General features: G+C 43.7%; 1 long non-coding RNA gene across 1 annotated transcript in view; it reads left to right on the top strand.

The window, feature by feature from the left end:
* Positions 1–11980, top strand: part of LOC308633314 — a 48982-nt gene extending 37002 nt beyond the window's left edge. Inside the window, exon 3 of the long non-coding RNA XR_014018750.1 lies at positions 11759–11980. This is a non-coding gene — a long non-coding RNA (uncharacterized lncRNA). The remainder of the gene's footprint in view (positions 1–11758) is intronic.
* Positions 11981–12256: the final 276 nt, after the last annotated feature.

Here is a 12256-nt window from a genome sequence, read left to right as displayed (position 1 = left end):
GCCCTTGGGAGCTCAAGTCTTCCTGAGAATATCGTGACTTTGTTCCTCGGCACAGGAAGGAAATACCATTTCCCCAGCTCTTTCTTCAGAAAAGTCACTCTTCATTTGCTTCTGTGAGCTGTTGGTCTCTGGACAGTGTTTGGATTCCATGCGTGTGTTTGTGTGTGCGCTGTGGTCCAGCTCAGGGGTGGCTCTGCTTTTCTTGGTTTCCTGGATGCAGATGAACTTAGAACAGTGTACTTTTCTCCTGATGCTTATCTGCACAACCCCTTTGACAGAATGTCTTGCCCATTAACTTTCTAACAGCACCATTTTCAGTGCCAAGCTTCTCGGTTCAAGGCCTGGAGCTCCAAAGGGAACATAAAATGATGGCATTTCTGCCTCTGCCTCCCAATTCTTTAGCCCCCAACAAAACAAAGCCATACACTTCCTGAAAAACACTCCCTGAACTTGAACCTGTCCTAGGTCCCTGGAAAGTGCTTGGTTCATGAATCATTACTGTGATGCATTTTAAGAGGAAGTGAAAACAAGGAACACCATTCCAGAAAACGAATTCCTTAAGGAGATCAGAGGCATTGAGCGAAAAATACAGGCTGCCTCAATACAAAACCACACATCTCTGAGAATCCTTCAGTGGCTCCCATTGCCTTCTGGTTTTTTTTTTTTTTTTTTTTGCACAGCGGGTTCTGCCCAAGCCCCTCCTCTTTAATCCTTAGCATGTTTATTTTATTTTTTTAATTGAGCAGCAGTGGGGTCGGCCATAGCATCCTGAACTGGGGGGAGAGCTCCCCCTGCTGGCGGGTAGGTCTGCTGCACTTAGTCGCAATTGCCTGTGTACCATGTTTGATGCGTTGGGTGTGTTGCTCAAGATTTTCACCTAAATTGAATCATACGGTCAGTGTTCTTGGGGTGTGCACTTTTGAAAGGAAATCCGTAGAAAATCCTTTTGTGAGGCGAGAAATCCTTTTGTGATGGGGGAATAATCACCACCCATTACCCTCCCCTTCCCTTCAGCGGTTGATGCTGTGGATTGGTGGGGGGTTATCGAAGGGGTTTTCTTGAGGCTGGTGTTTCTGTTGAGAACCCTGAGCAGGGTTCCTAGGGAAAGGCCACAGTAGCTCAGGCTGAGCCCAAAATGCTTGCACATCTGACATTTTCCTGGTTTGCTGAGGCTCCTTGTAACCTGAGGCTTGTCTCTATGAAGTGGCTGATGCTTCTTGAAACCCGATGGGAGGATGTTGTCAGCAGCCTCAGGAGCCTCCACTGGCGGATTCAACTGGACCAACACACACATTTGGAAATAGGTCAACTCCTCCTGTGGGTCTTGGCTCCAGAACGATCAAGAGGGAGTGGGTAGGAGAGGGCAATGAGAAACACCCCCTCTGTCAGAAGGGTATCAACCATGTTACCCAAAGGGATTGTGCCTGTCACAATTAGAGTTGTTTTTCCTCCCTCCAGATGTTGTGTGTTACTGAATCCTTTGTTGGTAAGCACACACATGGCTGCCTTAGCAACTGCCAGTGCCAACCATAAGGCTTCAACAATGGAGGCCACAATTGAGCATGAAGTCTGATGTGCCGTGCACTGAGGTATAAGTGCTGCGTTCTGGGAACACTATTCTGTGGGGTTCCATAATGCAGAGGCCCAGTCCTGGTTTGTGAACTCTTAATCACTTAACAGAATGAGGCCTTCATTAGGGCCTGGAGACTTGGTCCAGGGGAATAGGATTAAGCTTCAAGGCTTCGTGTCTTCTGTGATTTGAATCTTTTGTCACCACATGCAAGGTCAGCATGGTGGTTTTACCTGAAGCCTGGGAAGATGGGCCCTGGGTATGTTCCAGACCAGATTTCATGGGAGTCAAAGTCTGGAAGAATCAGCTTGCTTCTCTGCAGTTGGGTGGCATGTTGGGAAATCATCAGGGACACTGTACAGTGGGATCCCTGCTCACCTGCCATCTAATTAGGCCAGAAACCACTGGACTTGAAAATTATGTTCACAGCACCTTGAGCTTGGGGCATGAAGGGAAACCCAGAATAAAATGTTTAAAGATTCTTTCCTTCTTCAATTGAGAGGGCAGACAGGCTACGTGCATTTGAAATCAGTTATAAACAACAGACCCACCAACTACAATTTAGGAGGTCTTATATGTAATCTGCCCAGGCCCAGGTATTTTAATTCTATGTTGCAGGGGAGTAAGTGCCAGCTGGCTGCTGACCGACCATGCTCAGGGTTCAGTTCTAAACAGCACTGTTTGGGAAAAGCTCAATCTAAAACAGACAGCTCTGGATGTGTTTAGGTTTTGCTTTCTTTCCACTTTTAAATATTAAAAATTGACTCCAGCTGTGGGGTAGAAAGTAACGCCTAACCTATAAAAACATTGACAAATAAATCACAATGCAATTTGCCGCGCATTTTTGTGAGGTCTAAACACCAGTTCTTGAAAGGAATTTTCCATTATTGCATCTTGGGAAGATAACTTCTTCATGAAAAATTCATTTGACTTTTATATTTCATAAAATCATCACATAGCATTCCCACATTTGGAATCTGCATGTGCTGGAGCACCCAGGCCTTGCAGTTCAGTTTTCCAGACTCTTAAGCCTCTCTTCCACGACTTTTTGCAGGACTGGAGACAGCATGGGGAGTTTTTGCAGGACTGGAGACAGCATGGGGAGTTTTACCTGGTAGTTTGGGTTTATGCTATACTCCATTCCCTAAGCCCTGTTCTTTCTGAAAACTAGGATGAGCTTCAGCAAAGAGACAGCCCTTTCTGAGGCTGAATGGAGCATCAATAAAATCAACAAAACTGTGTCCATGTGTCCGGCACTCCTTGGGCATCACCCCCAGCCAACCAAGAAGAAAGAAGCTCCTGACTATATTGCTTTTTGATGGTATCACTACTAGGAAATAGCCATTTCTTTTATGAGGTAGGGACAAGGGATTCATAGGAGACTTTGCACAGAGAAGGGGGGAAAAATTCTGTGACAAACTTGGTGCTGTGACTTAAGAGTCTTCAAGTGTCTTTTTCCAGAAATACTGCTAAGCCCAGCCCAGTTTTCAGGGTACTAGCTATGATAAGGTAGATGTGCTGCAGTAACAAGTACCTCAGATCTCAGTGACTTCTTTCTTATACTGCATGATTACTGCAGGCTCATTGCATTTTAATGATATAGTACAGCTGATGGGGAAATCACCATCTGCAACATTGTCGGTGATCATGGCAGAAAAAAAGAATAATCTTGAAGGCCTTTCACTGGTAATAAAATACTCACAGTTCACCAGAACTGGTAATCTAGTACCACCCAATCTTGAATTGGGGAGATGGAATGAAATCCTATCTTCCCAGAAGACGGACAGAAGAAAAATCTTGAAGGACAGCTCTGATGGATATTATGTGCAACATACCTACTTAACTGTGGATGTCCTTCTCAATAGCCAGTGGCCTTTCTGGACCCTATCCTCAGTAAGATCACAGTCTTGAGGCAGGGGTACCATAGGGACCAAGAAGCCACTGTGAAGTGACTGCAGTCAAGCTTGTACTAGACACTCTTAGGGCGTCTGCCCAGGCCCTGAACTCTACTCTGAGTGCTACACTCAATTACTTACTCATAAGGATGGACCCAGCAATAGCAGTCACAATAGGCACTACACAACCCTCCCTTGGGCCAATAGATTGGATCAAAGGAATGCATTAACTAAAGCTGAGCCAACAGCATTCTTTCTCCCAGAAATTTATTCTGATTCAGAAACAGCTTCTCTGTATGCTACACGTAAATTTGGGAGCTTTGGCAAAGCCATTTTCTGCCATAGGCATGGAGAAGCAAAGAAAACTGAATGGCAGAGCAAGAAAAATGAGCCAGGCTTGTGGCAGAAGAAACCTCTTGGAGAGAGAGAGAATCCCAGCCTCACCTTAGCACACAGACACTTGATAACAGAATAAACTTGGCAATTCCGTTGGCAAGGGAGAATGAATGCCGTATAAGCCAAAAAGAGTGTTAACCACAGACAGTAATCACTTAGGTCAAGGGCACTGAGTGTCTGGAAGATTCCTATTAGAATACTGACTTTTGGAAAAGTTAACACCTGCTACTATTAGCGATCATAGCCACTCTATAGTGGATATGTTTTCCAGGTTCGGTGATGTCATTAGGGGAAAGAACTCGGGATTAGTCTAGTTTGATAGATGAGAAAACACAGAGGTTATAATAATGAAGAAAATATTCAGTTGCTTATAACAGACCCACCCACCCAGTAACAGTGGCTGATTTATCTCACACAAAACAAGTCTGGAGATAGGTAACCTGAGGCCGGTCACAGCAGCTCAACAAAATCATCACTGAAGTACCGCTTTTCCCACCCGGTTCTCTGGTCTACCATCCCTTAGAACATCTTACCTTCATGTTTTGAGATGGCTGTAGAAGCACCACCATATTCTTGTTCCTGACTGCTGGTGGAGGAAAGGGAGAAGGCTGTACCCTCTTTCTTTGAGACTTCTCAAAAGTCTTTGGGGCCAGAGCTTAGACCCTAGATGAGTGAGATGGGAAAAACTGTTCCCTCAAATCTCTTCCTACATGGAGTTGCCTGGGCTCTAACTTCACATTTCCCCCCCAAAAAATTAGCTTTGTAACTCTGGCTCAAACTAATTCAACTAGGAATCAGGACCCCAATTGTGACAACCCTAGGTAGGTCAGACATGAGGAAATTCAGACTCTAAAGACAGCTGGTTTGAAAGTCTGTTTAGTTGAGGCTTTCTGTCCAGAAAAAAAATGTAAAGACCAAGACCCAATCAGATGCCCCCTTGGGGAATCAGATACCTCCATGGGTTCTGTTGTACACACCTGACTTGGAAGTTCTAGGAGCATCATGGGGCACCATTTTGGAGGTCATGCCTTTCCATATATCTTTATAGTAAACCTCTTTACCCAATATTACCTGGGTCTTCATTAAACCTGGGAGCACCTGGCCAACATAGGAATTACTGTTGGAGTTCTCATTATTGTAATTAATGTGGAGAGTTTATGGGAGGGCAGAGCCCCAGGAGGGGGCTGGGAAAGAGAATGATGTCAAGATCCTATCTTGACGTGCTGGCTTTACCACTTGGCCTCTGACTTTTCTCGGCTTGGGGAGGTGTGGTCACTATCATTTCTGACTGCCTACAGAACAACAAAGGACTGTCTTTCCCATAATTCTCCTCTTGATTCCTTTGGCTTCTATTCATATATGTACCTATATGGAATTGCAAGTTAGTAATATGCCAGTATTCATTTATCAGCTCAGATACATTTATAAATTGGCTCTTTCTGTCATCTACTATTTGGTTACCCAGAAAAATGGCTGATTCTAAATCCAAGACAAGAAAGGCACAAAAGTCTCCTAGAGTCTTCCAAAATGGTGTCCCATAATGCTCTTAAGTCAGGTGTGTACAACAGAACCCGTGGAGATATGGAACAATAGCTCAACTCTATTTGGGGGAGAGCCGAAGCCTTTGTGACTCCCTTCCCTGTGTGAGGTGCCTGCCCCAAGATTGGGTCTTTATGGTCTTTACATTTTTTTCTGGACAGAAAGCCTCAACTAGACAGACTTTCAAGGTACAGGAAAAACAGGTTAAATAAAAAGCCTGCCTCCTCTGTAGATGACTATTTCTCCTTTAAAAATTTTTAAGTAATATTATGGAATTCTGGATTCAAACATAGGCAATGGCTTTCAATCCACTGAAATTATTATCATTATTGTAGCTAAAATTTTCCTGTCTTCCACTGGTGTGATTCTCTTCAAGTTGGCTCCTGAGCCCTCTTGTCATTGAAGTTCTGATAACTACCTAGTAGTTTTGATAACTGCCTTATTAACGGGTACAACAAATTGTTCCTTTCATGCATTTTTTTTTTGTCTTGGAATTTAGAATCAACCACTTTTCTGGGGAGTTTTGCTTCTTTTGAGTATGAAATAACCTCCTAACAACAGTTTGAGTGCAGAGATGTTCATTGTTACTGGATTGATCATTGTTTCGAACCCTTTCCAGCAGACATTTCTGGGGGCTGGGGAGAAAGTGAGTGTATTTGATTAGAGAGTTTTCATTAGTCTCTTAAATCTATATTCCCTTTTTCCACACCAAGAGGAGACAATAGAATTAGAATATTCCATAATTATTCATTTGTTATCTCCCATATTGCATGCACAGCCGACCCAGGATAATGATACTAATCCTACCAATATTATGATGTCAAAAAAAATCTAAACCATTTTTTAATACGATCTTTCCACTCCCATTTTAAAATGTGGATTCTGTTTATCTAAGCTGTCAGAAAACAGAGCTCCTTTGCCCTCGTGCAGTCTTGGTTCCACAAGTAACTGTATATTTAATGCTCCTCGCGGGTGTCTCTCTAGTCACTTTGATTGTCGGAGGGTTTTCTCTAGGAGACTTCTTTGGGAGGGGTTATGGGACCAGTTTCCCTAAATTTTGGTTCACAAGATGTCTGTAGCCTTTCTACTTGACAGTCAGTTTCTCTGAATACACAATCCTTGGCTCATATTTTCTTTTCTTGAGCATCTTGAACATACTCCATTTTCCTCTGGCACGAAGCATTACTGTCAAAAAAATATGATAATGATCTAATGTTCTTTTTCTTTTATGCCACATGCTCTTTTTCTAAATGCTCAGAGGGTTTTTTTTTTCTTTGAAGACCTGCATTATTTAAAAACATTAGCGTTGGTCATTCTGATCCATATTCCCAGGTACAGGATGTGCTTTTTCCTCCTGGAGAACTGACCATGTTATTATTATAAAATAGCCTTGCTTGTCCTCCATAATATCATTTGTTCTGAAATCATTGTCAGATATTAATATGCCCACTCCAGCTTCATCTTGATAAGTGTTTAATGTGATATGTCTCTTCCCATCCTCTTGCTTTTTAAAGATAAGCTTTATTTTTTTAGAGAAGTTTGAAATTCATAGCCAAATGGAATGGATTTCCATATGCCCTATGCCTCCATATTTGCACAGGCTCCCCAACAGTTAACACCCCATACCAGAGTGGCACATTTGTGACAATTGATGGACTCACAGTGACACATCATCACCCAAAGCCCACAGTTTATGTTAGGGTTCACTCTTAATGCTGTACATTCTATGGGTTTGAACACATAGACCATGACCTGTATCCATCATTGTAGTACATAGTGTTTTCACAACCTTCAACATCCTTTCTGCTCTATGTTTTTACCCCTTCTCCACTCTCCAGCCCTTAACAACCCCTGATCTTTTTATTGTCTCCATAGTTTGCTTTTTCCAGAATGTTATATGGTTGGCATCAGATACTACACAGCCTTTTCAGATTGACTTCTTTCACTCAGTAATTTAAGGCTCCTTCTTGTCTTTTTACGGCTTGACAATCTGAGTCCTTTTAGCACTGAATAATATCCCATTGTCTGGATGTATTACATTTTACTTCTCCATTCACCCACCGAAGGATATCTTGGTTGCTTCCAAATTTTGGCAATTATGAATAAAGCTGCTATAAATATATGTATGCAGGTCTTTGAGTAGACACAGTTTTCAACTCCTCTGGGTAGATACCAAGGAGCATGATTGCTGGATCATATGATAGGAAGACTAGGTTTGATTTTCTAAGAAGCTGACAAAGTGTCTTCCAAGTGGCTGTCCCACTTCTCATTCCCTGTGGTGACTGAGAGTCCCTGGTGCTCCATATCCTTTGCCAGCATTTGGTGTTCCCAGAGTTTTGGATTTTGACTGTTCTCATCAGTGTGCAGTAGAATCTCATTGTTTTTAATTTCCAATTCCCTAATGGCACATAATGTTGGGCATTTTTTCATATGCTTACTTGCCATCTGTTTATCTTCTTTGGTGAGGTGTCTGTTCACATCTTTTGCCCATTTTTTAATTGGGTTGTTTGTTTTCTTAGTGTTGAGTTTTAAACATTCTTTGTGTATTTTGGATAGCTGTTCTTTATCAGATATGTCTTTTGCAAATATTTTCATTAGAGCTTGAGTTTACCTGCCGCTTTCGTGCCTGGTCAGAACAGGCATGATTTCTAGCTCTGTGTGAGCATCAGAATCTTTTCAGAGGATTCTTTCCCTAAGCTTCAGGTGATTATTTTTTCAGCAACCCTTTTCTCAGCTGCTTCTACCACCATTTCCCCAAATCCTGAACCAGGTGTCCACTGTTTTGAAAGGAACTCTTTCTCATTGACAAAGCCCTAGTAGACCAAAAGCAGGAAAGGGGAGTGGAGAGTGTGATTTCTACTAAGAAAAAGCGAAGGAAAACACTGGGACTTACCTGGTACCCATAGTGGATGTGCTGAGGTCAAGGAGTCAGGGGACACCCGGTGGGATGGGGAGGAGACAGCTGTGCTGTTCACTTCTGCTTAATAAATGTGAGCTCATTTTTCCATTATCAGAGTCAAGAGGACCTGCAGAAGTTTGAACAAACCTTGTTAGATCCAGCATCCACAGATTTTAAGCCACATCAGGTTCAGTAACTTGCAAAATACTTTTTTTGGTATTTGTTTTGTTTTAAACTAAAAGGGTCTATTTCCACATTCTCACATAGACCTAGGACTCTGGGCTCCAACATTCCCTGCCTCCATGGATCTCAAAATATTTGACAGATTTTTTTATAGGCCTCCTTTAAGACATTGGAGATGGAATTCAGGATTTCCACTGTCCTGTAGCCCTACTCTAGGTGATGGGATCACAGGATCCTGGTGCACCCAGCTGCCTGCTCAGCTCCTGCGCTCTGGCTGGACTGCCTTTGCCAGATGAGTTTGTCTTGCCCACTCTTGAAATAAACCCAGGCCATTTGCCAAGAGCACGACAAACCCTTGGGCCAGGAGTATACTTAAACTATGCTGAGCCTATTTCTCCTTCTTTCTCCTTCTTGGGCTGTCGGGCTTTCCCCACTTGACTTTGTGGGGATTCTCAGAATATTTGCCATAGGTGAATATCACTGTCCCTTTTGAACCAGAGATATAGGGAGCCAAGGAAGGAAGTGGGATTTCTAGCTGAGGAAGACAAGGGCATTAGAAAATGTGGTGAAATTTGGGTAAACTTTATTTCCAGATGGAAACAGTGCCCTCCTGAGGACTTGCAAGATGATTTACGAAACAATTGTGCTCTTCAGTGGTCCGGGACAGTGTCCAAATGGGGTTTTTATGGTTCTAGAGTTCCACGTAGCCCAGTCTTTTTTCAAAATCACATTCAAAGGAAATATATTTCAGAAGCTGAAAGTAGTTTCCAAAGCACACTAGTTTTTCCTTGTACCTCCGGAGGATAGGGGTTAATGTATCCTAGGCAATACTGGGTACAATCGGTTTTTTGACTCCTCCTCAATTCCCTCTTCTCAAAGGCTCCAAGCATCTATCTGTCTCAACCTTCTCTGAAGCTTTCCCTGACTCCCTTCCTGAGGGCCTTTTTTCGCACCTGATTCTCTCCACTATCTGCCTTGATAGCCCACCAGAAGTTGCCACAGGGGTTAGCACACTAGCAGACCACACTAGGAAAGCTGTAAGACCTCATGTGTGGCTCCATGTTCCCCTGTCCTTCCTTGCTCCCCACAGGGGTAGCTGTTCAGGATTCTTGGGAATTATGTCCTTCCCTTGCTCTGAATGCTTTTCTCAGAAGTCAATCCAAGGGAGACTTATTAATGAATAAAGCTCTCCTTCCTTATCTATTTAATCAGTGATGGAAAATGCATTTGAGAACACTTTCAAATGAGCCCCTGGAGTCAGTGGTAGTGATGAGATAGGGCCTAAGAGGCTGACCAAGATCATTAATTGCCAACACAGTGGGTGGGCAAGGCTTCCAAAAGGGCAGAACTTGAAGGGAAGACCAGGATGGCCCTGGTAATGGCAGAAGTGGAGATACATGGTCCAGGCCTCCCAGGCACCCACTGAAGAAAATTCAGTCTAATTTATAGGTTGCTGTTGTTGTTTTTCCAAATGTTTCAGTTCATGGAGTGTTTTAAACTTGAGGGACAGATGGAACAAGTTGATGGGGCATTCCACAGTGACAGGGGATGCCCAAAAGCTTAACAGTGGGCCTAGGAGAGGAGGTGTAGAGGTCAGAGAGAGGGTATGTGGATGAGGTAAGCAGGTGGTCAGAAACAGGGGCAAAAGAAAGTGATAAATGTCTATAAATCTAGAGGTAGGTGGTGGGGTACCCAGTCAGTAGCTGGGACTCATGGGCAGTGCTGGTAAAACCCAGACAATTTTTTTTTTCATACAGAAATGAAAGTTGAAGGTCCAGGGGTTGGAGAGATGGTTTGCTGGTAGAGTTTTCTTATCCTGCTCAAGGTGATAAATGTCTATCTAGAAGTAGGTGGTGGGGTACCCAGTCGGTAGTTTGATCCTCAGCACTGGAAACACACACACACACACACACACACACACACACAGAAAGAGGGAGGGAGGGAGAGAGAGAGAGATGGAGCATTATAGGCACCCAGTGCGGAGGAAATAGATAAGGACAGTTACCAGAAGGACTTAAAACAAGGAGAGAAACTGATTATAGGGAACAAAACAGACCCTAATTGTTAGAATCAAAGGACAAGATTAGAGCTGAAACACAGGACAACTGAGTACAACTGAGCTCTCAAAGTACAAGGGCATGGCAGGAGATACTGCTTCATACTGGTTAGAGCCTGGGCTGAGTTTAGAATCCTGGCTCTTTGACCTCCCTTCGAGTGACCTGGGGTAAGTTACATGATTTCTCCCAGCCTGTGTTCCTTATTTCTAAAAGGGTGCTAGCAATTCCTACTCACAGAATAGTTGTAGACTTTAAATGGCAGGATAGTTTCAAAGCACTTGATCCTAGAGAGTAGGATTGTTAAAAATAAAACTTCAGACATATTAAATTCAACAGGGTGGAATGGAGCAAGGAACAATTTGTGAGTCAGGCAGCCCCCAGAACCAGAATAGAGTGACTCGGGGACTTCCACATGGCTGAGTAACACTCATAGACTGAAAAGGGGCAGCCATGTATGGAAAAGAGAAATGAGGTACAGGGAGGGACAGCCGGATTGGTTAAAGCGTGGCGTTTGCCTTACTTAAATCTGGTTTCACTGTGGTTGACTGAAGCTTGTCTGCGGTGTTTAGCTGAGACTCGCCACTTGTTAGGAGTTGATCACAGTCTGTCACACATAAAGCTAGGACTCAGTTCACTGTGTATGGAGAAACCTTTAGGCCAAACTTAATTAAGTGGAACAGGGATGTAGATCATGTTAGCTCTTATCCATCCCCTATTGCCATCAGCACCATCCTATCTCATCTACTCATTCCCATCAGGCCTGGCCCCAGAGCCTGGGTGCTGATTCTGCAGATAAGCCTTGGGGAGATGCAGACACAAAATGTATATGGATGAACAAGATGGCACCAGCCTACTCAAGTTTGTTTGTAATTCAGTCATTTGGCCATAACACCTGTACTCTAAACAATGACTTGTTTGCTAGACTGGTCCACCAGGCCTTCTTGCTCAGGAGAAAGAGGCTAAGCCTAATGTCAGAACGAAGTGGGTCCCCATCTTCTCTCCTCCTTTTAGGGTTGATTTTCAAAGGAGAAATTCTTCAAGGCTGGGAAGTGGTGGGATTCTATCTTGAGCCAAGATGAGCTCTTGTAGGCCAGGCAAGGGTCCTGGTACGTGGCAACAAGCACCCAGCGTGGAAACCTGGATGTTCCACATTGGGAGCTGGGAGCAGGGCTGTCTGGACCTTCTTGCTGGTATCCATTATCTTCTGTCTTCTCCACAGCTCCTGAGGAAGCCACTCCACTGAGTGGGAGCGTCTGTTCCTGCCATTTGCCAGCTGTTTTAGAAGAATTGAAAGTTCCATCTGAGACTGCGATAATTTAATGATGAGCCTGTGAATTAGGGCATAACAGTTGAATTGCTGCCTCGTTTTGAGGCTTAGATTAGTCAGTCTGACTTTATCCTGCCTGACTAGGAAATGGGACGTGCAGTACAGGACTGTGGAGGGGCAGGTGGAATTCTCCAGGAAGGAGGGGAGGCACAGAGGAGGAAGAGGAGGAGGGGGAGGAGGAGGAGGAGGAACAGGAGGAGGAAGGAGAGCAATGCCAAAACTTGGTCAGATGACACTGAGCCAGAGGACAGGCAACAGAAAGCCTGTTGAGATTAATTTGGAAACTGCAGCAGTGTCTAATGCATCAAAATTGTTAAGTGAATGAAGAGCTCTAACTTAACTCATTTTTAGGCAACTGAAAGCAAATGCTTTTCCCCAAAAATGGAATCT

This window comes from Spermophilus citellus, assembly GCF_964194105.1.
Source record: "Spermophilus citellus genome assembly, chromosome: 14".
Classification (NCBI taxonomy): domain Eukaryota; kingdom Metazoa; phylum Chordata; class Mammalia; order Rodentia; family Sciuridae; genus Spermophilus; species Spermophilus citellus.
The sequence above is the reverse complement of the archived record's forward strand: the minus strand, read 5'-3'. Positions and strand labels throughout refer to the sequence as shown.